Here is a 20,457-nt window from a genome sequence, read left to right as displayed (position 1 = left end):
TTTTCGAGCAGCACTTCATCCAATTAAAATTTGCCTTTTGATTTAAATTCATAATTATTTGTTTTATTTTTTGAAAAAAAAAAAAAAAAAAAAAAATATATATATATATATATATATATATATATATATATATATATATATATATATATATTATTTATTTATTTTATTTTTTTTTTTTTTTGATAAATTTTTGTGTTGTTCAAAACACTGAACATTTGTCATTTGGAATGCAACTCAGACATATTTATTTTGATGAATGTTAGGTCAGGGTAACTCATATTTTTTTAGTTTATCTCTTGACCGAGTCAGTTAACGCCGGCATTGTGTCACCGTGATTGTGTTTGAATTCAATGAGCTGTGGATGAGGAAGTGGAGGATAAGCTATAGTTCCGCGGACGTTATTTCTCCCCGTTCACCTTTTATCGCTCTTTCTTCTCCTTGAGAGACTTGTTTGTCTAAATGACGGACAAGTTCTCGTCCATTAGCTCGCTAGTTTCCTCACATTCATTTTCCCGCAGCAGACATAACTGTGCTCGAACCTCGGACCAGTGAGAGCGACTTAAAGGTTATTTTTCTCGTACAGCAGCCGCGTTTCTATCAGAGGAGAGATGACGGTGGCGCTAATGCGATAATTTAACGACCAAGTTTAATAGACATGGCTGTTTGAAATAGTGCATTTAAATTAAATAACAGTATAAATACAAAAAAACGGATGAATATACTTCAATACAAATATATGTTCTGTAGGTTCAGAGCTCTTTTGAAGACTCGCGTTTCGGAAGGAAGAAGAAATGGAAGAGATGATTTGTAAGTGTAAATGAAGTATGGCTCTCATATCTGTGATAAGAGCCAACATTATATAAACATTATCCCTCGGATTTACAGACCAGTCTCAGACTAAAATGCATGTTCAACCAAAAATATAATGTACTGACACATCTTAAAATATGTCTGTGCCATTGTCTTGACTTAAAATGCCTCAAGAACATTACTGGTGTGCATCTTATGAAAGTTATTTAAATTATTTATTATTTATTATTTAACTAAGGCCTAGTCCTGGCTTAAGCCAAGCCCTGTCTGTGAAACCCTGTCTCTATGTTCAAACGTGACAGTTATACAACGAAACAATGTCCTTGTTTGCATCAGAAATGTACATTTAAATGACTTCATGCACTCATATGCACACTTACACCACCTCACGGCACTCCAGAGCAGCTGTGTGTCACGTGGGTTAACCGAGACCTTCTTTATTGATCAAGAAAGTCCACAGCTTAACCCATCATCCTGAAAGAAAACTTTGTAATGGATGAAGCGACTGATCTCAGGCCTTCTATATCCTTTTTTTAGACCGATTTATGTCTGCACCTGGACTGAAAAACACTTGAAAAACACTTTATATTTTATTCAGAAGGTAATGATCAACCTTGGAAAAGGTGAGTTGGCACCGAAAATTTAGTAATGTCTGTATTGTGAACTATTAAGTATAGAGTGTGATAAAAACAAATAGCTTTGATGCTGTTTGTTGTTATTCTGAGATAGACTTTTATTATTATTATTATTTATTTTATTTTATATTTAAGGGGAAATGTTTTCAGATTAAAACAAAATGATATAATAATGTTTTGTTGTGTTTTTAAAGTAACATTTGGAATTAAATTGAAATAAAACAGAATATTGCATGAATGTTCCTTTATTATTTTTTTTTGTTTTTTCTTAATAGTTTAAATAATTGAAAAATGAAACCAAATGGTAAAGATGTAACAAAATAAAAATGCTTTATTCATCCAATTTAAAAACTAAGGTAATGATTTTGCGTCTATGTTTTTATGTAAAATAAATCAATTTCATTCAACTGATTTAGGAGCAGTCATGGCCTATAAAGTCATGGAGATAAAGAGTCTGACCTGTAATCCAAGGTTGTGTGTGTGTGTGTGTGTGTGCGTGTGTGTGTGTTAAATGCAGAGTAAGTATGGGTCACCATAACTAGTCACTTCACTTTCATTCATCCAATAAAAAAAATAGGGGAATGATTTCACATGCAATTTTGGCCGATGACAATTAAATAACTTGTCTTGTCAATATTTTCTGTCTATGAAAACTATCAAAATAAATTTGATTACAAAAGTGCTGAAGTAACAAAAATATGAATCGTATTTTAGACCCCTGAAAGTGAAATGTTAAAGCTAAAATAAGTTGCTGAACATAAGAGAACGTTAACAATGAAAAAAGTGGAACCTGTGCTTTTCGCTCCAAATGGCACAGAACTTTAAGTTCTGAAGAACCTCTAATATTTTGTGGTGACACTTGGGATGACTGTAAGTGTGACCAATAACACATGAATGAAGCGTGACCTGAATGCAGAGAAATTCATGGAAGTGAATCATGGTCATTTACAAATGAGATTGCATTTATGAATCAAGATCTTCTTTTTTTTCGGTTTTTGCAATTAATCGTGCAGCCCTGTATATATCTGTCAAAACCTGTTTAGCTTGTCAGGTTACCTGTGACATCAATATAATATAATATAATATAATGGTATCACTATAACCTATCTATCTATCTATATATCTGTCCTTCCATCCATCAGGCCATCCATCTATCCATCTGTCCATGCATCCATCCAACCATCCATGTCTATCTCTCTCTAAATATGTCTATCCATCCATCTGTCCATGTCTAAACATCCTTCTGTACTGCGTCTATCTGCTTGTTCAGTAAAACGATGCACATCAACTGATGCACATCAACATTTTGCATAATTAGGCCTTTCACAGAGAATCATTTATATGAATCGAATTCAATATTTCATTATAGTTTTTTTATTTTATTTAACTGCAACACTCTGTATTTTTAATGCTTTTGAATAAATAAAACATGCCCTTTCTGATAAGGTAAAACAATCCTCCAAGCATTCATGTTCTAATTTGCCACTTTGTAAACTTTAATTAAACTCTTTTTTTTATGGTTCTCTTAAAATGTGCTTTTATCTACTGAGCTGTGGACTGTATCTACATGAGATGATAACAAAGAAGTAGTTCACTAAAACATCACATTTCTCACATAATTTAGCGAGCATGAGGTTTGCATATTAATGCGACTAGAATGAATATGCAAATGAGATAAATTATATATGGATTATAAATTGCATTCCAGATTTTCACCTTTGAGAATTCGATTAAACGCAGGCCACGGTTGTGTCCTTCTCCCGCTTCTAAATTCATTTCACTTCTGTAGCTCCTCAAAGTCTTCGAGATAAGCCTCATTTCTAGTCAGGAACAAACGAAGCCACTAACCCTACGAAAAAGGCCATCTCTTTAGGTTTTCCCGTTTACCCTCCAAACAATTAATATGTGATCTAGGGGCGTTGCGGCGTTATTCATCTCCAGTGGAAACCGCTCTAAGTATGCAATCTTTAGGAGCTTTGTGAAAGATTACATATCACTGCTTTCATAAAGGCGCCATTACTGTCTGGAGAATAATGGGACCTGCTAATTTGACGCTTTGACCTTAAGCTGTTCATCATAGAGCGGCGGAGATGAGACTACTGTGGCGAGAGAGAGAGCACATTATCGTTTGGCCATAGGGAGCGGGAGGCTAATGCTAGCATAACACACGGGAGAACAGATAACGGTATTCTCTGAAGGCCGAGGCTCGACACCAGTGGTTAGTGGCTAAAGGACCAGTCATTTCCTAGAAAAGAAACCGGAAAGCGGCAAACTGAGATGACGGCCTAGATAGCACGGATAACCAGATATGATCCCTACCTACTGGCAAAAGAAATTAACAGCACAGCATGAGCGCCGAGCAGCTCAGATGAATGAAATCCAAGCAGCAGGGTCCTATTCTGATTGGATAACGCAAGATAGGACGCCACTAATGGGGAAAGAGGCGTTCACAAATAGAGTGACCTGCAGTGCTGTTATCATTAAAGTGCCCCTATTATGGATATTTTTTTTCTTTCGTGCAGCGTGTAAGACAGCTCTAAGTGCAAAGTTTTAAATCTGAAAGTGAGCCGTGTCTCTCAAAAGAAAAAACTGGCTCTAAACCAAAGCCGCTTCGTGTTGACGTCAAAATGAAGCATTAGCATACTTGTGGGTCTTTTCCGCGTTGGTCTGAATGAAAATGCCATTTCATTCGTTGCCACTAGGTGCCGCTTTTGGAACAAAGCTCAGAAACACTGCTTTAAACGAAATTACCAGTCACCAGATGGGCTTCGAAAAAATGGTCGTCGAAAATCAATGCATGTTATTAGTAGGGGCGCTGTAATGGAAACTAGTTTACACACCCACAAAAAAGAAAAGAAATTAAGACGAATGATTTTTACGCAATGACGTAACTAAACTAACACGTAAGCTCAAGTCAGGAACTTTATATAATAATAAACAGTGCTAATAATGCTGGAATACTAAGTAGTACCTACCTGAACCAGGCTAAAATAGTCTGAGTATGAGGCTAAACCACAGTTTAGAAAATAGATTCACGGTGTACTCAATTCATGTCAATTTTAAACATAAAAGAATTTACAAACTGAATCTTTAATTATTATTTGAATGCAATAAATACTTATTTAATATTTAGTGAAGGTGCATTAAACGGATTACACATAAACTTTCATTATGTTACAGAAGACTTAAATTCTGAATTTTCAATTTAGGAAAGAATCTTAAATTAAACGTATAATGGTTTTAAATCAGCATATTAAAATGCTTTCTGAAGCATCTTGACTCAATGCAGCTCATAACTATAATAATTTAGCTTGGAGTAACAAAACATCAATTTGATTCATTTTCGATTAAAACCTTCGATTAAAATGTCTATTTAAAATGTTTATCACGCAAGTTTGGCCGGTTCAGTTTGGTGACCATCTGAAATGACCATCTAATTCACCAGAATCAGGCATGTTTTAAGCTCTTTCACGCTGGCCTTGGCTCATCACCCAGAATTACCAAGCTGGTCAAGCTGGTCCTGCAACAAAAACAACAACATATAACCCATCTAACAAGAGCATTTTGACATTTACAATAGTGACTAAATGTTTCTTTATTCAAACATTTTTAATAAAATATCTGAAATACATTATTTGGGGTACAAAACTGTATAATATCATATTATCTATATTATGTATTGAATACCCAAGTGGCCTAATGTTAATAGTGTTAATGAAACAGAAGAATCCTTAAAATACAGAAATACTAAGAAATACAATGCATATTGGGATATATAAAAAAATATATAAAAAAAACATTTTTTCATCTTTTTTTTATAAAAATCGAATTCCTTACCATCCTTTACCATTCCTTACCAGCAGAATCAACTTTAAACACTTATTGTCTTAATAATAATGCATTACTGTATAAAAGGCTTTTATTTGTTTGATACATTGCTACATTATAAAAGCTTTTATTTGTTTGATACATTGTGCTTTTATAACAAAGAAAACAGACAGGATGTCGCTTTCTGCCATTTGAGTTTCCTTTCTGTATACAAATTAAGCATATCACAAAAATGAACTGAAACTCAGCTTACAAAGGTTACATTACCTGTCGCACTGTTTTTTCCCCCCCTTGTTTATTTCTTGTAAGTATATGTACTGCAGATTACATATAACATTAATTTGTACTATTGTGTGTTCAAAATAAATGAAGAAATCGAGCATAGTATTAGTTGTTTTTTTCCTGTTGTACAGAAACTGTATCGAACCAATCTGTGTATCGTGCACACTAATATATATATATATATATATATATATATATATATATATATATATATATAATCTCATCAAACAACCTTAAAAACTGCATGAAATATTATTGAAATATTGTTATTTTCATTTATTTTTAATGCTTTTAATTCTATCTTAAACTATACTAAACTATAACATACAGTGTATAGGATTGACTTCATTTTCAGATTTCAAAAATAGCAAGCAACACGTTGGAATAAACATTACAGTAGTTGAACTGAAATTGCATTTTCTTGTTAAGCGTAATCCAATGATCTTTGTTTAGTTAAACAAAATCGATTTCGATGATTTTTATATATTTCAGAGGAGAAATAAGACAAAAACACTCATCCATGTGCACACTGTACCTTTATTTTACCAAAGGTATAAATCTCAATCAACTTGAAATGCTCCTAATGGACCCTGAATTATCGTTCTTGAATTCTGGACCTTCAGAGACTCCGTGACACCGCAAGTAGTCCCGGACATCATTAAGTGTCCTCTCTAGTGGGAGCCGTGATAAATCCCACCCATTCAAACAGTCATTTAAAACTAGCCTTGTTGTACATTCTCCTGACCTACCCGTCCGGCTCCAATCCCAACAACGCTCCACTGATCTAATCTAAGTGACCTACAGCAGAAGGGAATTGATAGGCGTTCCTAGTGAGTAATGCGTTCTGGTCTTCATGGGCTTCTCTTCCAATGAGCTCTACATGATCTAGTATAGCGCGGATTGTAATCTCACAGATCAAATTTGCCCAGATTTCCGCCTCTATAGAAAAGTAATAGAGCTTTGCTTAACAGCTTCAGAGGAGAGCTCTTCCATCACGGGGCGAAAGCTCGGCTTAATGATTTGACTGCGCTGTAGTAAAGTTATCAGATTTCCTCACTGTGTGTCAAACCCTTGTGCCACACGTCAAGGTTCCTTCAGCGCTCACTGACATTTTCCAATTAAAGTACAATTGAAAGCTTGTGTATGTGTTTCTTTCTTCCTGCACAGAAGTTTGCACAACTCTTAATCTGATTGAATCTGAAGTCTTTTTTAGTAGCCACACAAGTCTTCTTCTCTTCTCTTCTCTCTCTCTCTCTCTCTCTCTCTCTCTCTCTCTCTCTCTGTGACTGTCACGTTCAAACTGAATGCCGCTGCACGAGGACAGTCCCACAAAAGCAACCCAGAGCTAACATTTGTAAAATAGTCATGAACTTGAAGATGCAACTGTCATTTCTTCCCTGTCCATCTATTCCATCGTTTTTTTTTCTTTTTTTGTAGTTATGCATGATACCAAAGAAGTATTGTATAGTATGTTTTATTATATAAAAAAAATACAGTAAAGCTGTAATACTGGGAAAAATTATAACAATTATAAAATTACTTATTTTTCTATTTGATTGTAATTTATTGCCGTGATGAAAATCTGAATTTTCAGCATCATTACTCCAGTCTTCAGTGTCACACGATCCTTCAGAAATCATTTTAATTTTCTGATTTGCTGATTATGCAACATTTCATATTAGCATTTTTAAAAACGGTTGAAATAGAAATATTTTGTAAAATCGATGCACCGTGGCAGAACATACTAATTTACTTAAGTATCAGCTTAAACTTTTGAATAATATTAAAACGGACATAAAGTACAGACATTTGCTAAGGGATCGATACATAAAGATTTCGATATATAAGTAGCATAATTCAATAATATAAACTCATAGTTGAAACATACACGGTAAAGCTAAGGTAGTCTGACACAGCACACATATAGTGCACTGCTGCTATTCTGAGCAGTCACACAGTACTTACTACACCGGCCTCATCCATCTAATCATTATAGTCTCGCCATTATCCTCCCTTCCTTTTCATTCAAGGCCTCCTTCGTTCTTCTGTCTATCCCTCTCTTTTTCCCCTCTCTCATTCTCCATCCTGTTTAATTTAAGCGCCGGTGTGCTCAGCAGGCTGCCCTGCTCATTTGGTTCCCCCTGATCAGCTCAGAATATGAATAAGTTTCCACTCTGTCTGAGTCTCTCACGCTGAGTCCAACTCTCCCTCACCTGCCTCATCAGCATTTTCACCAGCAACCTACTGGAGCTTAAAGGGATAGTTCAGATGAAAATTAAAGTTCTGACAAACCAGTAACATATTATGTGTAGTCTGGATTATATAATACGATTCCAGAAATAAAGTACTTGTAATTTGATCATATTTCATTTTATAACACTCAGGATTCTATCTATCTATCTATCTATCTATCTATCTATCTATCTATCTATCTATCTATCCATCCATCCATCCATCCATCCATCCATCCATCCATCCATCCATCCATCCATCCATCCATCCATCCATCCATCGCAACCTAGGCTGAAATACGTCTTCATACATTTCTGCAAAACTAAAAAAAAAAACATCTATCCAAAATAACGATGTGCGATTTTCAGTATCAAGCAGCAAAACTAATTGTTTTGTACAGCGAAAAATAGCTGAACGCTGATGAGACTGGAAGCTGAACCCGTAAAATTGACAAATATTTTTGTGTCGGGAAAAAGTTGGATACATTCGAAACGCTGCAATGAACACAACTTTAATTCCTTTTCACATAAAGGTATGATTTACAAGTACATTTTTTATTAATAAAAACTATTTTACACAAAATTAGTTACAGAATGTTTTGTTATGACTTCAAAGAAATTTTAACGTCCTGCATTATTTGAAAGCTGATACTTTATGAACGTTGAGTTCTCTAAGTAGGTTTACTAGGTAGGTCACGTGATACGGCGTTGCACTCAGGCGCTGAAAAGCTCTGGTTCAAATCCAGTGTGGAACAAAACAGCTCAAACCGGCGTTAAAATAGCATGGCGGTGTCATGTTAACACTGTTTGGTAGGTTTAGGTTTGGGTTTGGTGTCGGGGATATTTCTAACGTGACAGAGCATATACTTTAGCAACACGAACTGGGTTTCTGAATTCTGAACGGATGCAAAACGTACCTCAAGCAGCACTATAAAAACACTGCAGAACGTACCTGCACGGTTACGTATTAAATGTGTGTTTTAGCTCCACTCTCTGGACATTTCGCTTTGAAACTGCGCCGATACGTGAAATAAGGAGCATAAATACGGGGTTGCAGAAATGTATGTAGAGGCACATTTTACCAGTGAGCCTGGGTTGATCAGTCTAGTATGTTTTAAATCTATTTATTTCAATTTGGCATTTTAATGTTTTAATTATTAACATTTCACATCAATATGGTACAAAATTATCTTATTGAACTCGTAAAATGTGGAGAAAATTACCATAAATGTGTGATGATTAAAAAACATGTTTGAAAGTTTTGTTGTTTCTTCACACAGGTGGTGTCTGTTTCTTTCTTTTTCTTTTTAGTGGACAAAAACACAGAAACAGAAGACAAAAAAAATCCAGGTTTATAAGAACATTGGCATGAGTAGAAGACAATAAAATAAAAAAAAAAATCCTCTTTGGATAAACTATCCCTGCCTATCTGCTCATGGTTGGATTTGAAATGGCTTTGAGCATTTTTGCGTATTGTTTATTTGTAAGGGTAAATTTGTTAGAGCTGAAAATATATGCCTTTTTCTCATCCGCTTATTGAAATTTTATTCATGGACCTTGGCAATGGTTCGTCTGCAGCCCACAAGCTTAAATAACACCACATAGCATTTTCTTGCTTTAAAGGTGTCTATTTTCCCAAATAATCGCTAGTTATTTATTATTATTTTTTTGTGCGCTAAACTAAAAGGTCAAAAGCAGCTACAAACAAATCTGGAGTATAAACGTAAGGCAGGTTGCCGCTTTAGTTCCAGTGTGTGCATTTTAGCTGAGCGTTGCCATTGTGCCCTTGAGCAAAGGCACTTAACCTCCGTCTGCACCTCAACTATACTAGTTGTGACATTTTGTTTTGTCTGCGTGTCAAACAGAGTTATGGACAAAGGAAATACGTTCAAGGTTTCCATGCCAGCTGTTCTCAGCTGGCAAAATATAGAGTTAATGTTATAAAAATCCAAGTCCTTAGGTTCACCAGCAATAATTATTAGCAACATAACGCGCTCTCTCCGTGCGATCAAGAGAACGTGTTACTTTTATGAAGAGAATAATGTTTCCTTTCTTTGAATCGTATGGTTTGCTTGAAGTCAACATGAAACCTAAAACAGGTTTGATTCGTGAAACATAATCACGTCACTCGGGTTACATGTGTAGAGAAAATAACTTTAAAGGGTAATAACCACAAAATGAAAATCCGGTTGTGTTTTATTTACCTTCGAAGGTGTATGCGAATCCAATCAGTTGTATTAAAAACTCTCCAAGCCTTTACGTGGGACTGAATAGGCGTTTGCTGTTAACTTTTAGGGAGACGTTAAATAAAGTACGTCCCTCAAACGTCCTACAAACATAATTAACAATTTTCCCGGCGTACTACGCTGCAAGTTTTATTACATTTGTGTTTTTGGCTTTTAAAGGGAAACACCCATGCAGGATGGTTTTTAAGAGAACTCCACGTGGATTTGTCTATAAAGAAGAAAGTCACATACACCCGGGATGCTTCGAAGGTGAGTAAAACATAGCCTTATTTTCATTTTTGGATGAACTAACCCTTTTAGCTAACAGTTGTAGGCAGAGAGGTCTTTCAGTCTGTAATCTACAATAAGCTCAAACACGGAACGTTGTCCTGAACCTTTAAATGAAGGTGATTATTTGCAAATATAACATAAGTAGCAGCTGCGTCTCTTGAGCTTTCGTGGGCCGGGAAGTTGTAGGTAAAGCTTTGACTGTAGCGGGAGATTAGCTGGCTCTGTGCCGCAGCTTCACTTACAATATTAGTTTACACGCATAGCATCATTCGTTGAATGGGTAACTGTTTAAATACTATATGTATTTATTTGTTTGTGTGTTTGTATATGTGCGTGTTTCCATTATTAGAATCAAAATGAAACCTGCTTGCTTTCTTTCTTTCGTTCTTTCTTTCTTTTTCAAAATAAAATGTAATATGAAAATATCGTAGCTCAGGTGAAGTTTTTAATAAAATATGTATTTAAGCACGTAGCACTGAAACCCAACTGAAAGTGATAGAATGGTCAGAGACTTACAGAACAAGCCATTGAAAAAAAAAAGCTAAAAATCTGAACTTTGTTTGTTTTTCTGGTGGCATACAGAGGCGAAATTATGAATATTGTGTCAGTGTCCAAATATAGCATTACAAAACCCATGGTGACCCTGCTGAAAAAAAATAACACAGCAATTCTAATGGTTTCCACTAAAAATGCTATTACAAACCATCAACTTTGTTGTTGTTGTTGTTGATGTTTCAGCAGGGGACTGAAATAAATGTATAAACTAGAGAATTCTTTAATTAGAGTATTCATATGCTTATGTGTGTGTGTGTGTGTGTGAGTGTGTGTGTGTGTATGTGTGTGTGTGTGTGTGTGTGTGTGCGCGCACCTAGTATTTATTCACGTTATGGCGACCAAATGTCCCCACAAGGATAGGAATACCAGTCAATTTTGACCTTGTGGGGACATTTTTAGGTCCCCGTGAGGAAACAGACTTAAAAACACAGGATTTAATTTTTTGAAAATCTAAAAATGTCCTGGAAGTGGTAGGTTTAGGTGTAGGGTTGGTGGAGGACAAAAACACATACAGTCTGTACAGTATAAGATAAAAACATGGAAACGCAACGTGTGTGTGTGTGTGTGTGTGTCATGCTTCCACTTAATCTGACACTTTTTCTTTGACAGTCCGTCCCTATACACGGACCTCACTGTATATAAATGACAAGCAATCGTTATCATTTATGAATAAAACTGCAAAATTTGACATTACGAGCCCTGAAACTGAACAACGTTTATGCAATCAACTATGTGACTTCTGGCATTCTAGATGTTCTTGGAAGTTTGACAGTTAAAGCTACGAAATAGCTTTTTAAAATCTCAACAACAACAAAAAAAACTTCCCCCAGCAACGTGATAAACATCACTGCACATAGCTGGCACATGCCTGAATTCTCAGTAAATCAGTATCGGCCTTTCGGTAAGTCTACACATTTAACAAGAGTTCCGCTCCCTAGCCAAAATCAATACTTGATTTATCTGCAAATCAAATTTCCACCAACACAATCGCCTAGCTGACCTTGCTGGCGCTCACTTTCAGTCTCACATCACCCATCAAAGAGCTTCATCCAAATGATGTTTGTTGCCCTTTTAGAACATCAACCATCTGGCAGAAGTTCTCTGCTGCTTTTAGGTTAGTGATAGATGTGCCTGATTATGTAGGCATATTTCATTTTCAAAATCTTTGTATCTCTTGCATTTGATCGTGTTCCTAAACTGTACAAAAGTTTGGGGACTGTCAACGTTTTGCTTATCATTTTTGAAATACTTTTTTCTTGATGATAATACTAATGATGTGAAGTATTATTACAATTTAAAATGTTCCTGTAATCGAAGCTAATCATTACTCCAGTCTTCAGTGTCGCACGGTCCTTCAGAAATCATGTCGATTTGCTGCGAAACATTTCTTATTATCAATGATGAAAACAGCTGTACATCACCTAGTAAAATATCGGGGGAGAAGATAAAGATAGAGAAACTTAATGCTTTATTGACAAACTTTTGTGTGTCCTGCAGAGCTGCTCTGATTTTATTCCCCAGCGGTTCGACTTGTGCGAAAGGCAACAGCCCAGCAGACGGATAAATCAACGTGGTCATCCGGTCACGCCGCAGTTACGTCCCGTTGTCATACGGAGCATCGCAGGAGGCTCATATGTGAGTGGGAATTAGTTTGAATATCCTTGACATGGCTGACAACATCTGTTTGTGAGCGTTAGTGTGCAACCAAGTGTTAATTATGCCTGCCAGAACACAACACAACTGTGCCAAAGGTCTTCAGCAAGTTAACTTTAGCCTCCATTTTGGGCGCTTGGGGGGTAAACAAGAGATGAAGCCCGCAGCAAGACGGGCACATTATTGTGGTGTGCTTCTATTCTCGTAATAGATCTCTCCTTCACGTATCCTTTTAAAATGCATTGTGCAAATTGCTGTCATATTGCAATGTAATGTCAGTCCTTGGCTCATGGAGCTAATGCTCTGATGGCGATTCTTTTAATCATAAAATGCACTGATGTTTGACTTGGAAGGAGGGTCTTGATGTAAAAGCAGTGCAAACTGGCTGTCAGTTGCGTTTGTGCTCGTTTGAGAGGCATGGTTTAATCTCGTTCAGCCCGATTGTGCGTGTCACTTAACTGGATGGCTTTGATGTGGGTGTTAATATTTATACTGTCCAAACATTGTTTGATTCAGGCCACAATGGTGCGTCCGCTGTGCAATTATCCGCAGTCTTCCTCTCTTGCTGTGAGGGTGGAACTGTTTTGAAAGATCATTTGGTTCACACTGGGCATATATCACATTCGTTTGAACTCTGTAGTCGGTGCACTTCATAAGCATCACTTTGACAAAGGATTTAATGTCAGTGTTACTTATGGTGTGTGTATATATATTGTGAAAAACACCTTTTATTAAAGGAACGCTTTACCCAAGATTTATTCTTTTCACTTCTCAGGATGTTACCTGATAGGTTGGAGCGGTGTGGATTACTTGTGGATTATTATTGGGATGTTTTTAACAGCTGTTTGGACTCTCATTCCGACGGCACCCATTCACTGCAGAGCATCCATTGCTGAACACAAGATGCAACGCTGCAAGTCTCCAAATCTGATGCAGAAACAAACTTATCTGCATCTCGGATGGCCTGAGGGTAATTTGGTTGTGTGCAAAATATCATACTTCTCTGTCTGAGATTGAAGTAGTTAACGGGTCAAGGGTCACTTTAAACATGAAATCGTTCATCTGTACTTTACATATCGTACAGGGAATTAGACTAAACTCTTCTTTAGTAAACATACTTTACATGCTAATGTATTCACTTGACTTTTACTTTTGTTTTCTTTGACTTTACTTTTGTACGGAATGATTGTCTTCGGGTCTTGAGCAAATATTTAGTGGGAAAGAATGCGTCCCTTTAGAGCAGTCACCTCCCTACCGCGTTTATCGGTGTGTTTCTTCACAGTTAATTTTATGCAAGTCATTTATCAAGCAGATGTTCCCAATCAGCCACTAGATTAAGTACCTACAGCAATAAATGAAACTTTATCAGTCATGAAAAGATTTGAATGGCCAAAGTGACATTTGTATTCCTGGCAAAATATGATTTGCCACCATATTATAAATCCACTTTAATAAGGCCAACTAGATAAAAGAGTGCACGGAAAGCGCAATAAAGAGAATAAAGCAAATGCATGGGAAACATTATTTCCACGAATCTGTGATTTGGGCTTTTTTTAAATTCTATATAGTAGTATATATTTGTTGTCAAATCAGGAAGCTGTCGTATTTTTTATTTATTTTTTGTATTTTGTTTGTTGATGTTGACATTGAAAACTGAGGTATAAAAATGTGACAAAAAAAAGCCATTTTATATCAAAATTCGCATAAATCACGTATTAACTGTTTAGTGTTAAACTCTATGAATTCTGTGAAGAAAAGTTGTGAAGCTTTTCATTTAATTTCATTTATGTTTTGTGCAAGCATTTAGTGTAAAACTAAATTCTGCAACATTTTATTGATCTGTCTCTGTAACGTGTTGAAATGCATGTATTGATCCGGCTCCTGACTCTGGGTACGCGTGCATTCTCTCCTACCTTTCCTAAAAGTTTAGCCTTGGGTAAACTAATGGGATCCTCCAAAAAGGAGTCGCATATGGCACCAGAGTGACATTTTCGGCGGAGCAGGATAAAAGTGACGTGTCCTTATGAGAGTGTGCTGGCAATGTGGTGAGGTTTAGGGATTTTCCCTTGAAAATCGCAGGGGGATTGTTGGGAGGATTTTGGATGTTGACACTTTTTTTGGATGATGCACTTGACTTTCTAAGGGCAGAAAGGTGTTTGGTTCTGACAGCATCCCAGGTGAGACTCTCAAAGACACTTGCAAAGCCGAGCGCTCAAATGATTCCCTTTCAGTTCTGGTTCAGGTTGTTTCTCGACATCCAGAGCTGGGGGATTTATTACTGCATTTTATTAAGGTATAACTTGCATTAAATGCATTCTTGTGAGCTGCTGGCTGTCTGGGAGAAATTTTAAATCGTGAAATCCTTCCCGAACGCCACAACCTTTTGCAAAAAAGTGTGCATTGTTTCAGATCTGCAAACGAAACCGAAATATTTGTCTTACAAATTTCATTATAATTATTTACTTTCTTTATAATTTAATTTGACATTTAATAGGAATTCATTAATGGTAAAATAACCACTTTTATCAGTGTAGGGTGTTGCTACGTGGTTGCTAGGGTGTTGCTACTTGGTTGCTAGGGTGTTGCTCCTGAGTGGTTGCAGTTACATATGTGTAAGATTAATTCAGCGGCAAATATGGAGGGTTATAAACAAGCCCCTGAGCCTTTGTATGCGGGACAGTTATACTGATGCTTGTTTTAGCAATAAAAATTTGCTTGCCAACAGCACAACAACATTGAGCCACCATATAACAACATTAATATAAATGAAACTGCAGCGCCCGCACCAGAATCTGCCTCGCCGCTGATCCGAAATAAAAGCAGATATTATTCTTTCTCATGAGTGGCTCCACAAACTTCAAACCGAAGAACTGAATCCTAACACCTAAGCTGTTTGTGTGCAGTTTCGGGTTATGAATACATGAATTTTAAAGGATTTTTCAGGACACTACAAGATCTCTCCATTGCTTCTGACCTTTATCTAGCCATTCAAGAAGACAGGCATATTGAAGTCGCACACAGTGTACAGGATGGAGGAAAAATTATTATGAACTACAGTCTAGCTTGCACCAGAATACAGTTTCAGGCTTTTGATAGTTGCTCGGATGCATGCGATTTGTTTTAAACTTATTTTCTTGTATTTTTAAAAATCTTTGAAGCTAAATTAATTGATTTGAACAGAAACACACAAGATAACAAGACTTCCTTTTCAATGAATCAATTAATGAATCTTTAATATTACAGTCCTACTGCACCGGCATGAAATAAAACACCATTTATTTATTCATCCGTGTAATTATTGAGTTTTAGTTCATAATAATGACCCTGCTCTGCGCTCATTCATTTTATATGTTGCCATAACTACCGCTATTGGTGTTTGTCCCTTTAGCTCTGCCTGTAGAAAGAATAGATCACTATTTTACTGTAGTGCTAAACATCTGTCGAAGCTGTCAAACTGTGAACAAACACGTTTCTTTAAAGCAATGTTAAAGATGAAGAAGCCAGTGGCTCGGTGCGCTGCACAATTAGCACTGTCAGAAGATCGTGCTACTCCAGGAAATGGCATGTGCATTAAGCATGTGTTTTGAGTCTTGGCCTTAATTATGCACACCAAAAGTTAAAGTGCATCTCATGTGTGGGTGTAATGTACTCTCTGTTTCATGGCCCTTGAAGAGCATATAAAAGCTCTTTGATATGTAAATCTTCTACAATACATGTTATCTTACTGATGTGAATTTTCTGTTCCTTCAGTCTTAAAATATAGTGTTTTCACTGGATCAACCATAAGACCAATGGACCAAACATATTGCTACTTTTTTATTGTATTTTTTTTTTCTTTACTTTACATTTTGCGTAAAAAACTTCCCAAAAAGTTCTGCTTATTTTTATGTTTTTAAATTTATGTAGATTTTGAATTACAGGTTTTCAGTGTCAACTTTTGAACAGCAATAATAATAATAATAATAATAATAATAATAATAATAATAATAATAATAATAATAATAATAATAATATTATTATTATTATTATTATTATTAAAAATATGTTACTGGGACAAAATTATTACAATTTAAATAATGTTATTATAAATATAATAATAATAATAATAATAATAATAATAATAATAATAATAATAATAATATTATTATTATTATATTATTATTATTATTATTATTATTATTATTATTATTATTATTGAAAACATGTTGCTGTGATACATCAGAAATTTTATTATTTTACAGTTTATATTATATTGCGTTTATATATATATATATATTATATTTATATATATATATATATATATATATATATATATATATATATATATATATATATATATATATATATACACACATTTACATTTCTTTTGTTTTTGTGATACAAGTATTCCAATATATTTGTGGTTATATTTACTTTCGCCATTTTTTTGTTTTCTTTTGTTTGTTTAGATTTTTTAAATCTCTAATACTATCTTGGGACCATATGACAGCCCTTCTCGTGTTTCTTCCACACGAGAACAAATGGCTTTGTTGTACTCCTTATTTGTAAGTCGCTTCAGATAAAAGCATCCGCTAAATGAACACATGTACATATAAAATGACTCATGGCATGATATCATATTTTGGTCATGCCACCCAACGTACTCCGCTTGTCTAGAATAAAGTCACAGCTAATCCTCTACAATCAAGTATAAATATAGCAAGATTACTCATACAGCAAAGAGACCGATGTGGCAGTAAAGCAAATGCAAACTGACAACAGACGTCATTATACTCCAAACTCCAGCTCATCTTTAAAAGAAGATGTAAAAGAAGAACGTATGTTTTATGTGACACCAGCCATTAATTAAACGGGAGAGCAGAGCAAAAGCAGAATATGAAATTACAGTCGGCGCATTAGTTCAAAAGAAGATGCCAGACAGGCAAATAGCGTTAGTCCTCAGGGGCGCTGTAAATAAATGGATTTGCTTCTTGAGATGCGATTCTTCCATCACTGACAGTTCATTCTCATATCCCTGCCAATCAGGTCTTCTCACGCTATTACAGTGTCATTTTCTTCTTTTATATATTCACCTGAAGCCGGCTTACTTAAAATGTGCATTCGGAGGCCTGTAATGTTGCCTGCAGACCAATTACTCAGTAGCTCCGTCTCCCCCCGTTCAGACTGACATTACTGATTCCCTCTGATGTCAGTGAATCTATTAAATAATCTAAGATATTTAGCTCACTCCGTTTTCATTTTAATCCGCTCACTGTCATGGCTTGATGTCTTCTTTGATAAGACAATATGGTTCAGTGGTCGAGTTGATCTTATTCCCAGCGTCCCACTGAAGGCAAAATGCTGCAAAGGTTTCCGCTCTGCTGCTTTTTGTTAAGAGCACAACGCGTTTAGTTGGGAACCGTTAGTTATCTGCGTGGTGTTGTTCTTCGTATACGCACTTATTGGAAACACCTGCATTAAAAGTGCATTAGATTTCACCATTATAATGAAATGAAGCACTTTGATGGTATGCGGCAGTTTTTTTGTGGCTAATTCTTCAATACTTTCTGCCACTGTTTTATTTTATTTTATTAATATGTTATATATTAATATATATATATATATATATATATATATATATATATATATATATATATATATATATATATATATATATTTTTTTTTTTTTTTTTTTTATTATTATTATTATTTATTTTTTTATATATATATATATTGAATATTTTAGCTCCACTTAGTAGACATTTCTCTTTAAAATTGCACCGAAATGTAAGGAACGTAAAACAGTGTTGCACAAAAAGTGCACAGAGGTTCATATTTTTTTAGGCCATGTTGATTTTGTGTTTTTAGGCACAATTTAATACCATGTGACATAAGAGTTGAGGGGCCACAGGAATGTAATATTCACATTTTCAAAAATCTGAAAAATTAATAAATAAATCTGGTTATTTTATATATGATTTGTATTATATGTTTTATAGAACTGATAAATGACAAAAAAAAAGAATGTATTTGATTTAAAAAAAAGTTTTAAAGCTTTTTGAAATGTACATAAATATAATTAGAATAATATTTGTATCAGCATTATTCAGTAAATTCAAAAGTGTTCTTTTCTTTTAAAGTTCAAAAGAACAGTGTTTATTTAAATCGAAAATGTCTTTTCTAAAAAAGAATTTTTTAATTAATATAAACAAATAATTTTTATATTTGTATGCAGCCTTTTTTCAGTGGAACTGAAACCTGTGATAAAATCTTTATATATTTGACCTCCACTGCTGCTTTAACAGATTCACCGTCTGCCAACCAGATGCTGTTGCTTCACAGTTTTTGACACTTTAGTTAAAAAGTGTGTGCTGTTAAAGGGCAGATGACAGCTTCTAGAGTTCCTTCAATTTACGTTGAACTGGATGGTGGAGGACAGGATGACAAGGGGCACCTGTCGGATTTCTAGTGTCTGACTGGTTCCCGAATTTGTCAAGAGGACATGGATAGACAAAAGGCCCCGGAGGTTCATTTTTAAACCTTTTATGTGATCTATGAACAGCTAAAACTGTGGCATTATTATATTTATGAGGAAAAAAATTTTAACTGCCGAGCTAAAGGGAATGTGTTTTCTAATCTTATAATATTTAAAAGAAAAAAATTATTCTCTCTTTAAAATGGATATTGGATTTGTCAATGTAGCCAGAGGACCCCATTGGAAACCAGTGTATATATATATATATATATATATATATATATATATATATATATTGCAAGATAGGAGTTGATGAAATGACTGAAATGTCATATAGACTAGAATATCACAAAGGATACAAGCCAGCAGGAAACTACCTGGCAACCAAACCATTTAACATTAAGACATAAACTACTCCTATGTAGAACCACCCACTTATTAAATAATCCAGACATGTTACCTATCATAAATGGTGTTTAAATGACTAATGCATGTAGCTTTTCATGTATGCATCACATAACTATTTCTTCAATTCTGATTTCTTAAATGTAGTAAACATGTTCGGTAGAGTTGCCAATGTAAAGCCTAGGATCCATAATAAAGGAAATAAAAAAAAGAACTCAACGACTTGTGGAATCAGACTAAACTGAGATGGTTTCATCGGTTTCTTCCTGTTTTTTATTTCCCTTTTAGGGTAAGTGGTATTTGAAATGCAATAGCGCATTAACCCTTGTAGCGACGTTTACCAGAAATCGAATTCACGCGCTGCAGCGATACGAACGACAACCATCTTAACGAAAAGTTGCCGAGTTCAAGTTCGTCTGTTTTGAATGAGACCGAGCACACTTTTATATCTACTTTATTTACTTTAAATTGTGCTAAATGTGCACGAAGCAGAGATTGTATACATAACTGGTAGAAAGGTCCACGGACGGAGCGTGTGTTGCCATGGAAGCTCTGCGGCAGGAAGGTGTGCAATTTCAAAAAACATGTTTGAGTGGAAACACCGGCCAATCATTTATCGATCTGAAAATAACATATTTGAGACATGCTTTTACAGCCGTGTCCTCAAGTAAGGACATCAGGCAAAAGAAATAACATGGAAAGGGAAAAAAATGGATTCTCACCCAATTTTCGGAGTCGGGGTGTTTGTGCTAAAGTGCGCTAATTGTGTTAATGGCATGAATGAAACCTCCATTCTTGTTGAGGTGAGGTGTGTTGTCATTTAGTCATCACTTTAGTGATTATCACATGGCAGAAAATAAATATAGATTTCAAAACCTTGGGCCACAATGTCAGAGACTTGACAGATGCAAGTGAGAATCTACTATAGTAAAAACCAGCACCTTCGAAAACGGCACTGCGATGCTTTGATGTCCACAATAAACAGCATCAGAATTATTAACACTTAAATTCGTTCTGGAAAATGAAAATGTGCTTATTATATGTGTCTTCGGTTCTTTGGAAAACAATAATGTGTTGAGAGGATCACA

The sequence above is a fragment of the Puntigrus tetrazona genome, chromosome 1 (genome assembly GCF_018831695.1).
Source record: "Puntigrus tetrazona isolate hp1 chromosome 1, ASM1883169v1, whole genome shotgun sequence".
NCBI lineage: Eukaryota > Metazoa > Chordata > Actinopteri > Cypriniformes > Cyprinidae > Puntigrus > Puntigrus tetrazona.
This window is presented reverse-complemented; position numbering follows the sequence as displayed.